The sequence below is a fragment of the Moschus berezovskii genome, chromosome 17 (genome assembly GCF_049115385.1).
Source record: "Moschus berezovskii isolate FMDL1 chromosome 17, NW_MosBer_1.0, whole genome shotgun sequence".
Taxonomy (NCBI): Eukaryota; Metazoa; Chordata; class Mammalia; order Artiodactyla; family Moschidae; genus Moschus; species Moschus berezovskii.
In genome coordinates this window covers 81,611,579-81,624,087 of record NC_142476.1, presented here as the reverse complement: position 1 = coordinate 81,624,087, position 12,509 = coordinate 81,611,579, and positions in this window count along the sequence as shown.

Below are 12,509 nucleotides of genomic sequence, written 5' to 3'. Positions count from 1 at the left end.
TTGTGGCTCAGACAGTAAAGAATCCATCTGTAACACAGGAGACTACAATTCAACCCCTGGGTCAGGAAGATCCCCTGGAGAAAGGAATGACAACCTATTACAGTATTCATGCCTGGAGAATTCCAAGGACAGAGGAGCCTGGCAGGCTACAGTCCATGGGGTCATAAAGAGTCATACATGACTGAGTGACAAACACACACAGCACAACAGCTATACATGTAATTTCCCTGCTAAATGAGATAACCAGAGATCAAACTGCCAACATCCTGGATCATGGAAATTGCTGGATCATGGAAAAAGCAAGAGAGTTCCAAAAAAACATCTATTTCTGCTTCATTGACTATGCCAAAGACTTTGCCTATATGGATCACAACAAGAGATGGGAATAACAGACCACCTGACCTGCCTCTTGAGAAACCTGTATGCAGGTCAGGAAGCAACAGTTAGAACTGGACATGGAAAAACAGACTGGTTCCAAATAGGAAAAGGAGTACGTCAAATTGTATATTGTCACCCTGCTTATTTAACTTATATGCAGAGTACATCATGAGGAACCCTGGGCTGGAGGAAGCACAAGCTGGAATCAAGGTTACAGGGAGAAATATCAATAACCTCAGATATGCAGATGACTCCACCCTTATGGCAGAAAGTGAAGAAGAACTCAAAAGCCTCTTGATGAAAGTGAAAGAGGAGAGTGCAAAGGTTGGCTTGAAGCTCAACATGCAGAAAACTGAGATCATGGCATCCAGTCCCATCACTTCATGGGAAATAGATGGGGAAACAGTGGAAACAGTATCAGACTTTATTTTTTTGGGCTCCAAAATCACTGCAGATGGTGACTGCAGCCATGAAATTAAAAGACCCTTACTCCTTGGAAGGAAAGTTATGACCAACCTAGATAGCATATTAAAAAGCAGAGACATTACTTTGCCAACCAAGGTCCATCTAGTCAAGGCTATGGTTTTTCCAGTGGTCATGTGTGGATGTGAGAGTTGGACTATAAAGAAAGTTGAGTGCTGAAGAATTGATGCTTTTGAACTGTGGTGCTGGAGAAGACTCTTGAGAGTCCCTTGGACTACAAGGAGATCCAACCTGTCCATCCTAAATGAGATCAGTCCTGGATGTTCATTGGAAGGACTGATGTTGAAGCTGAAACTCCCAATACTTTGGCCACCTCATGCGAAGAGCTGACTCATTGGAAAAGACCCTGATGCTGGGAAAGACTGAGGGCAGGCAGAGAAGGGGACGGCAGAGGATGAGATGGTTGGATGGCATCACCGACTCAATGGACATGGGTTTGGTTAGACTCTGGGAGTTGGTGATGGACAGGGGGGCCTGGCGTGCTGTGATTCATGGGGTTGCAAAGAGTCGGACATGACTGAATGACTGAACTGAACTGAGCTGTCATAGTTTATATGCTCACAGATTCAGGTTTGTTATCATACTTGCTTACTTTAGCATAGTCATTGCTTATAAATTTAAACAGATGGGTTTCATTTAAGAAAATTAAGACAAAAACATTCAAGAATAGTTCTGACTATAAAAATAACATGTGGTCTTACAAATAATTAAGAAAATAGTTTGCTTAAAAATCTTGGCAATATTTAAAATATAGCAGAAAATAAGGGCAAAAGTATGTTCAACCTCCAAAGTAAGACTTTAAGTTAGTCAAACAAATATTGAAGAGGCATTTCTGGTAAAAATTACTTTAAAGTAATCACAGAGAAATTCATTTTTAAATAAGAGTATTTTATATTATTAAAAGCTTTGATTAGTATAAGAAAATTTTATACTAGTAATAAAATTAAATTAAACTTCTAAAACTTCAGACATTTCTATTGAGGATAGTATTTCCTATTGAAGATAGCATCAAGAAAAGTATTAATATCTATGAGTCTTTCTGGAAATAACTGCAAATCATCATCAAACAAAAAATTTTAGTTGTACTATTTTCTAGATAAAACATAAATTCTGTAATACTCCCTGAAAATACATTTATCTACATTTTCCTGTACTTTCTACTAGTAAGGGTGTTGTCTGAATTCCAAAACAAAATTGACACTCTGCAATTCTGTCCAATCCAGTGACAGATGAGAAGTACCAGTGAATCTATGCAACAGAGATTATAATACATCAAATAACATGAGGATAAAATTAATGTTCAAACATTCAAACTAGTTCACAGGAAAAAAATTTTTTTAATGTAACATAGGTTAGAAAATATATATACTTTTAGATGGATTTTAAGAGCTAGACCATATATTCATTAAAGTAGAAGAAAAAAAAATTGAAATGTAAATGACCAAAACGAAACCAAGCAAATATTACCTATTTTTTAATAAAATTGAGATATAGTACTAATATTAGACAAAATCTTTAAAACAAACAAGTAAAAAAACCTTACAATTTATGATAGATTGAAAATATCTCCATGATATATTGCAACTCCTTACATGAATAAAAGCTTATTCCCCTACCCATTAAAACTGGGCTGGATTTGTGTCCTGCTGTGACCAATAACCTGTAGGAAGTAATGCTGGGTGGGCTGCAGAGCTCAAGCAGTTACAGTCTTTGTGAATTCTGCCCTCACTTTCTTGGACCTCTGAGATCACACTGGTATGAATTGTCTCAATGCAGTTTACTGAAGAATGGAGTGCTACTTAGCGGAGATCCCAGGAATGACCAGCTCCAACTGCCGACAGATTCTGAGACCTATATGGATCCTCCAGGTCCATTCAAGCCATCAGACAGCTGCAGCCTCTTAAATAGCCCCAAGATAGAAAAGCACAAAAACTGAGCAGATTGCCAACCACAACACAGAAGATATTAAAGCACTGTTATTTCATTAAGTTTGAGGTGGTTTAATATGCAGTGATAGATAACTAAAGCAGTATCTTGGAGACTGTGCTAACTTGTAAACATGGCAACAAGAAGTGAAATCTACGCTGCTGCTGCTGCTAAATCGCTTCAGTCATGTCCGACTCTGTGCGACCCCATAGATGGCATCCAGGTGGGTGTCATGCCTTCCTCTGACCAAAAAGCATAGGTGAGAATGATAGAGCCTAGAACTTGAGACTTTGTATCTCTTCCTCCAAACTTCTTAGAACCCTGAGAAGTTTTTCTTTGCAAAAACCCAATCCAGCCAACTGGAAGAACACAAGCCATAGGGAGGACAAAAGATCTGTCTTAGTCAAAAGCAGCACTGACTGCCAGACAGATTAAGTGAAGCCACCATGGACCCAGCAGACCCAATCAAGCCATCAAATGCCTGCGACCACAGAAGTTTTCCCTAGCTGGGCCAGGAGAAGAATTCCCTAAAGAAAACTCTGTATACAACCACCAGAGAACAGACAGGAGAATATCCATAGCTATACTGTTCATAAAAGCTAAATAAATATAAAGGGAAAGGGGAAAAAAGTGAAGTCACTCAGTCGTGTCCGACTCTTTGCAACCCCATGGACTGTAACCTGCCAGGGTCCTCTGTCCATGGAATTTTTCAGGCAAGAGTACTAGAGTGGGTTGCATTTTCTTCTCCAGGAGATCTTCCCAACCCAGGGATTGAACTTGAGTCTCCCGCATTGCAGGCAGATGCTTTACCATCTGAGCCACCAAGGAAGCCCAAAATATAAAAGGAGGTGTCATCACAGTGGAACAGATAAACAATTGTAATTATGATAAAATGTAGGCACACCCCATAGAACCGAAAATGAATGAACTAAAAAAGTTCTATCAGGTGATGTCAGTGAGATGGCAGAGTAGGAAAACTCACCCTTATCTCTCCACAAGAGAATAACAGTTGGACAACTATTTGCAAACAGAAAACAGCCGTAGGAGAACTCTGGACTCCAGTCATGAAGCCACAGCAGTACAGTAAAGGAAAAATAAATAAATAAAAGAAGAACCACAAAGAACAGGTAGGAAGGAAGTTTTCCTCTCACCTGCATCATCCTGCTCCCCAGGATGGCACAGTTCAGCACCCAAAGGGTCCCCTTCACCGGAGGGTTCCACAGGCCAGGCAGGCAGGAAAGTAAAGCAGAGTGAGCGTCCTCCCTCCCCAACCTCTCCAGGTGCTGCCTGAAGGAGCTGTTTCATCCCAGCCAGACCACGGGGGTGACGGGCACAGCAGAGGCAACTGGAGACGCCTGGAAGAAAAGAAGAGACTCATATGAGAAGGGCAGGGCGATACCACAGCCCCTGTGGAGTGCTCTCCGGAGACCACAACATCAGAGGAGACCACCTGCTGTGGGCCTGAGCAGCCCTCGCGGCCACCGCAGACCCCCTACAATTCTCACAGTCTGGACCTGGGAGACACTGGCAGCCTGTATCAGAGCATCCCCGCAGCTTCCACCACTGAGGAGGCTGCTGGTTAACAGTCACTCTGTCTGCCACAGATCCCCTGAAGCTTTCATCGCCAAAGGAGCCACAGTTTTTATCTTCAGAGATGCCACCTGCCTGAGCCAGTAGAACCCCCCTCCCTGGACCAGAAAAGCCCCAGCGAGGAGCCCACAGGCACCCCAGCACCAAGATCCAGCACAGGTGAGACTGGCCCTACAGGACTCATTGGCTCTAGTTCTATAAACATACTCTTATCCTATGATCCAGCAACCATGCTCCCTGGTATACCCCCAAAGAACTGAAAACAGGTCCAGAAAACCTGCACAAAGGTGTTTAAAAAATTTTTATTCATAATTCTCCAAATTTAGAAGTAACCAAGACATCCTTCATAGAAGAATGAATGAGTAAAACATGGTACATCCAGACAATGGTGTATCTTTCAGCATGAAAAAGAAATGAGCTATCAAGCCATGGGAAGACATGGTGGGGGTGCTTTAGTCATTAAGTCGCATCCAACTCTTGCAACCCCATGGACTGTAGCCTGCCAGACTCCTCTGTCCATGGGATTCTCCAGCAAGAATACTGGAGTGGGTTGCCATTTTCTGCTCCAGGGGATCTTCCCTACCCAGGAATCGAACCCAGGTGTCCTGCACTGCAGGTAGAGTCTTTACCAACTGAGTTAAGAGAAGACATGAGGGAAACATAAGTGCACGTTGCTAAGTGAAGAAGCCAGTCTCTAAAGATGACATACTGTATGACTCCAACTATATGACACTCTGGAAAAGACAAAACTGTGGAGACAGTAAAAAGATGAGTTGCCAGGGGTTGGGTTAGGGCAGGAAGCATGAAGAGGCAGAGCCCAGAAAATTCTTAAGGCAGTGAAAATATGACATCATAATGATGGATACATGTAATTATACATTTATCCAAACCCATAGAAGGTACAACACCATGAGTGAAACATAATGTGCACTATGGACTTTGAATGATTATTATGTGTGAATGGAGTTCATCAGTTGCAATAAATGTACCACTCTGATGGGGGATGTTGAAAACGGGGGAGGCTACACAGTGTGGAGGCAAGGGTATATGAGAAATTTCTATACCTTCCCTTTCATTATGCTGTAAACCAAAAGCTGCTTTAAAAAATAAACTCTTAAAAAAATAAATGGCCAAAGGACCTAAATAGACATTTCTCAAAAGAAGAAATTCAAATAGCTAATAAGTATATGCAAAGATACTCACAATCTCCATTCATCAGGGAAAGACAAGTCAAAACCACAAGTTATCACCTCACCCAACTATCACTAGTCAACATGGCTAGTATAAAAATTACAAAAAAAAATTACTGATGAGGATGTGGTGAGGAGGGAACACGTTTGTACACTGTTGCTGGGGATGTAAATTGGTACAGCCATTATGGAGAATAATATCAGTTCAGTTCAGTCGTTCAGTCGTGTCCGACTCTCCGCGACCCCATGAATCACAGCACGCCAGGCCTCCCTGTCCATCACCAACTCCCGGAGTTCACCCAAACTCATGTCCATAGAGTCGGTGATGCCATCCAGCCATCTCATTCTCTGTCGTCCCCATCTCCTCCAGCCCTCAATCACTCCCAGCATCAGAGTCTTTTCCAGTGAGTCAATTCGTCGCATGAGGTGGCCAAAGTATTGCAGTTTCAGCTTTAGCATCAGTCCTTCCAATGAACACCCAGGATTGATCTCCTTTAGAATGGACTGGTTGGATCTCCTTGCAGTACAAGGGACTCTCAAGAGTCTTCTCCAACACCACAGTTCAAAAGCATCAATTCTTCGGCAATCAGCTTTCTTCACAGTCCAACTCTCACATCCATACATGACCACGGGAAAAACCATAGCCTAGACTAGACGGACCTTTGTTGGCAAAGTGATGTCTCTGCTTTTTAATATGCTATCTAGGTTATATGGAGGTTATTTAAAAACTTAAAACTGGAACTAACAGGATCCAGCAACTCCACTTCTGTGTACATATCAAAAATATTTGAAATTAGCATTTTGAAGAGATATTGGTACCCCTAAGCTAATTGAAGCATTATATACAATAAACAAGTTACAGAAACAACCAATGTGTCTATGAAAGGATTAAAAATGTGAGGTGTAGATGTATATAGGTATGTGTCTCTATATTTTCTATATATATACATACACACACATATGTATTTCCAATGGAATATTATTCAGCCTTACAGAAGAAAAACCCTGCCATTTGCAATAACATGGGTAGAGCTATGTGAAATTATAGCTCTGTGAACATTATGTTCACGGAACGTTATGCTAAGTGAAAGAAGCAAGACATAAGAAGCAAAATACTGCATGATCTTACTTTGGGGAATGTAAATAGTCAAATTCATAAAAGTAGAGTAGAATGGTGATTGCCAGGGGATGGCAGAGGGAGAAACGAGATGATTTTGATCAAAAGGTTATAAATTTTCAGTTACACAAGCTGAATAAATTATAGAGATGCAATGTACAGCTTGATGAGTATAGATAATGATACAAAATTGCATATTTGAAATTTTCCAAGATGATATGTCTTAAAATTTCTGGACACATGCACACAAAATGGTAACTATGCAGAGGTGAGAGATAACGTTACTTAACTTGATCTTTTCTCAATGTACAAGACATATATCAAAATATTAAGTTGTATACCTTAAATATTTACAATTTGTGTATATCAAAGATATCTCAATAAAATTGTTTCTTAAAAAATCTTTCTAAGTAGATGACTTCAGTCATTAAAAGCAATCTTCAACAACAAAACAATATGTAAAAATTACATGTGTTAATGTCACCTATCTTTTGAGATATTCACATTCCAAAAGGAGAAGGGCAAAATAAATGACATTTTAGAAGATATATAGAAAAAAATGTTAAACTACACTATCATTTCTTAGAAACAATGATTATTTCTATTTAGAATTTTGTTTCTTTATATACGTTCACTATGAAAATGTTAAAGCAAGAATAAAATAAAGAAAATAAGCAGTCACCTAAATCGTAACCCAGAGATAACACTCAATCAGTTCAGTTAAATAGATAACACTCAATCAGTTCAGTTAAATAGCTCAGTCGTGTCCGACTCTTTGCGACCCCATGGAATGCAGCACGCTAGGCTTCCCTGTCCATCACCAGCTACCAGAACTTGCTCAAACTCATGTCCATCAAATCGGTGATGCCATCCAACCATCTCATCCTCTATCATTCCCTTCTCCTCCTGCCTTTAATCTTTCCCAACATCAGGGATTTTTCCAGTGAGTCAGTTCTTCACATCAGGTGGCCAAAGTTTTGGAGTTTCAGCTTCAGTATCAGTACCTCCAATGATTATTCAGGACTGATCTCCTTTAGGATGGACTGGTTGGATCTCCTTGCAGTCCAAGGGACTCTCAAGAGTCTTCTCCAACACCACACACAGTTCAAAGGCATCAACTCTTCAGTGCTCAGCTTTCTTTATAGTCCCAACTCTCACATCTGTACATGACCACTGGAAAAATCGTAATTTTGATTAGACGGACATTTGTTGGAAAAGTAATGTCTTTTCTTTTTAATGTTATTTCTAGGTTGGTTATAGCTTGTCTTCCAAGGAGTAAGCATTTTTAACTTCATGGCTGCGGTGAATTGGGAGCCCTCCAAATTAAAGTCTCTCACTGTTTCCATTGTTTCAATATCTATTTGCCATGAAGTAATGGGACAGGATGCCATGATCTTAGTTTTCTCAATGTTGGGTTTTTCACTTTCCTCTTTCACTTTCATCAAGAGGCTCTTTAGTTCTTCTTCACTTTCTGCCATAAGGATGGTGTCATCTGTGTATCTGAGGTTTATTGATATATCTCTCAGAAATCTTGATTCCAGCTTGTGCTTCATCTAGCCTGGCATTTCGCGTGATGTACAGTGCATATAAGTTAAATAAGCAGGGTGATAATATACAACCATGATATACTCTTTTCCTGATTTGGAAACAGTCTGTTGTTCCCTGTCCAGTCCTAACTGTTGCTTTCTGACCTGCATACAGATTTCTCAGGAGGCAGGTTAGGTGGTCTGGTATTCCCATTTCTTGAAGAATTTTCCACAGTTTGTTGTGATCCACATAGTCAAAGGCTTTGGAATAGTCAATAAAACAGAAGTAGATGATTTTGTTTGGAACTCTCCTGCTTTCTCGATGATCCAATGGATGTTGGCAGTTTGATCCCTGGTTCCTCTGCCTTTTCTAAACCCAGCTTGAACATCTGGAAGTTCACAGTTCACATACTGTTAAAGCCTGGATTGGAGAATTTTGAGTGTTAACTTTGCTAGTGTGTTAGATGTGTACAATTGCCTTTCTTTGGGATTGAAATGAAAACTGATCTTTTCCAGTCCTGTGGCCACTGCCAATTTTTCCAGATTAGCCAGGATATTGAGTGCAGCATTTTCACAGCAAAACCTTTTAGGATTTGAAACAGCTCAACTGGAATTCCATCAGCTCCACTAGCTTTGTTCATAGTGATGCTTCCTGAGGCTCACTTGACTTCAAATTCCAGGATGTCTGGCTCTATGTGGGTGATCACACCATCGTGGTTATCTGGGTCATGAACATCTTTTTTGTATAGTTCTTCTGTGTATTCTTGCCACCCCTTCTTAATATCTCTGCTTCTGTTAGGTCCATACCATTTCTGCCCTTTAATAAGCCCTCTCTGCATGAAATGTTCCCTTGGTATCTCTAATTTTCTTAAAGAGATCTCTAGTCTTTCCCATCCTATTGTTTTCCTCTATTGTTTTTTTGCACTGATCACTAAGGAAGGCTTTCTTATCTCTCCTTGCTATTCTTTGGAACTCTGCATTCAAATGGGTAAATCTTTCCTTTTCTCCTTTACCTTTTAGCCTCTCTTCTTTTCTCAGCTATTTCTAAGGCCTACTCAGACAGCCATTTTTCTTTTTTTCATTTCTTTTTCTTTAATATAACTCTCAATATTTGGTGTTTAAATGTGTTCTATTATTTACAAAACAGAAACAGACTGACAGACTTAGCGTTTATAGTTACCAGGGGGAAGATTGGGTAGGGGAGGGATAGACTGAGTGTTTGATATGGACATGTGAACATTACTATATATAAAATGGATAGCCTACAATGACATATTGTATAGCATATGGAACTCTGTTCAATACTGTGTAATAATCTAAATGGGGTAAGAAGAATAGATACATATATATGTATAAATGAGGAGAGACATTAGCCACACAGATCATGAGAAGCCCTGTGGGTTCCATACTTTGTATGGAACTTTAAAGAAATGGAGAATCATTGAGGGATTTGAGCAGAGAAGACAGGTAAATTAACATATATGAAAAGTTCAAGTGAAAGTCACTCAGTCATGTCTGATTCTTTGTAACCCCGTGGACTATACAGTTCATGGAATTCTCCAGGCCAGAATACTGGAGTGGGTAGCCTCTCCCTTCTCCAGGGAATCTTCCCCAACCCAGGGATCAATCCAGGTCTCCCGCACTACAGGCAGATTCCTTATCAGCTAAGCCACCAGGGAAGTCCCAAACATATATGAAAAGGACTTCTCTAGATCCTGTGCTGAGATTTGCTCATGTGGGAAAATGTAGAAACTGGATGAGCGATCAAGGGATGCCCCAATGATATAACCAAAGACACCAGGGGCCTGGACCACAACCTAACAGATGGAAGTGGCAGAAGGTAACTGTATTTCTCACTACATATAAAATTAAAACCAAAAAGAACTCATTACTGACTGTATGTGGTATGCATCAATAAAAGAAAGAGAGGAGACAAAAACACAAGGTTTACGACTAGACAATCAGAGGAGTAAAACTGCCAATAATGACAAATTCTAAGGTAGGAAATGCTAAGGAAAGAGCAAATGTAGCTTCAGAATACTTAAAATTTTCTATAGCATACCCTTAAAAATAGCTTTGAAATAGCTGTGACACCAAAATCTAAACATATTTTATAAAGCATGATAAGGATAACCAAAAAATAAACCAGAAAATACATGAATTATTTAGCCTTATAAATCACTGCAGATGCTGATTGCAGCCATGAAATTAAAAGACGCTTGCTCCTTGGAAGGAAAGTTATGACCAACCTTGATAGTATATTAAAAAGCAGAGACATTACTTTGCCAACAAAGGTCCGTCTAGTCAAGGCAATGGTTTTTCCCGTGGTCATGTATGGATGTGAGAGTTGGACTGTGAAGAAGGCTGATCGCCGAAGAATCGATGCTTTTGAACTGTGGTGCTGGAGAAGACTCTTGAGAGTCCCTTATACTGCAAGGAGATCCAACCAGTCCATTCTAAGGGAGATCAATCCTGGATGTTCATTGGAGGGACTGATGCTAAAGCTGAAACTGCAATACTTTGGCCACCTCATGCGACGAGTTGACTCACTGGAAAAGACTCTGATGCTGGGAAAGGTTGGGGGCGGGAGGAGAAGGGGACGACGGAGAATGAGATGGCTGGATGGCATCACCGACTCTGTGAACATGAGTTTGAGTGTACTCCAGGAGTTGGTGATGGACAGGGAGGCCTGGCGTGCTGTGGTTCATGGGGTCGCGGAGAGTCGGCCACGACTGAGCGACTGAACTGAACTGAACTGAACTGATAAAAGAATTAATGCTAAAAGATTTCATTTTCTCTAGCTTTATTGAGATCTATTGACACATAAAATTGTGTACGTTTACAGATTATAATGTGATGATTTAATATACACCGTATTTCCCTCATGAAATGATTACAATGTTTAGTTCTGAGGTTAATCCATTACCTCTCTTAGAAACAAAACAACTAGCCCAAAATGCAGCTACTTATGTTAAGTCGAACATCACCAGAGACTTAATTAGTTTCAGGTCTCCTAGAATTGGACTCTTACAGCAGTCAGTCAGGGTTGCCTGATTAGCACTAGCGAGGTCATCTGCCCAACAGACACCTGCCATCCCCTATAGAGAAGATAACCTTCCAACAACCAACCTGCTTTTTTGCCTAGTATAATATAACATCACTGTTCTCATTCCTTTCTATCTATAAGTTTTTCATTTTGTACAGATCCTTGGAGCTTCTTTCTATCTGCTAGATTGGATTCTATCCAGTTCATAAATTATTGAATAAAACCAAAAAGATCTTTAAAATTTATTCAGTTGAACTTTGTTGGTTTTTTTTTTTAATTTATTTAATTGGAAGCTAATTACTTTACATTATTGTATTGGTTTTGCCATACATTGACATGAATCTGCCCCGGGTGTACATATGTTCCCCATCTTGAAACTCCCTACCACTTCCCTCCCCATCCCATCCCTCTGGTTCATCCCACTACACCAGCCTCAAGCATCTTGTATCATGCATCGAACTTGGACTGGCGATTCGTTTCACAGTTGATAATATACATGTTTCAATGTCATTCTCCCAAATCATCCCACCCTCGCCCTCTCCCACAGAGTCCAAAAGACTGTTCTATACATCTGAGTCTCTTTTGCTGTCTCATATGCAGGGTTATCGTTATCATCTTTCTAAATTCCATATATATGCATTCAGTTCAGTTCAGTTCAGTTCAGTCGCTCAGTCGTGTCCGACTCTCCGCGACCCCATGAACCACAGCACGCCAGGCCTCCCTGTCCATCACCAACTCCCGGAGTACACTCAAACTCATGTCCACAGAGTCGGTGATGCCATCCAGCCATCTCATTCTCCGTCGTCCCCTTCTCCTCCCGCCCCCAACCTTTCCCAGCATCAGAGTCTTTTCCAGTGAGTCAACTCATCGCATGAGGTGGCCAAAGTATTGCAGTTTCAGCTTTAGCATCAGTCCCTCCAATTAGTATACTGTATTGGTGTTTTTCTTTCTGGCTTACTTCACTCTGTATAATAGGCTCCAGTTTCATCCACCTCATTAGAACAGATTCAAATGTATTCTCTTTAATTGCTGAGTAATACTCCACTGTGTATATGTACCACAGCTTTCTTATCCATTTGTCTGCAGATGGACATCTAGGTTCCTTCCTTGTCTTAGCTATTATAAACAGTGCTGCGATGAACACTGGAGTACGTGTGTCTCTTTCAATTCTGGTTTCCTCGGTGTGTATGCCCAGGAGTGCGATTGCTGGGTCGTATGGCAGTTCTATTTTCAGTTTTTTAAGGAATCTCCAC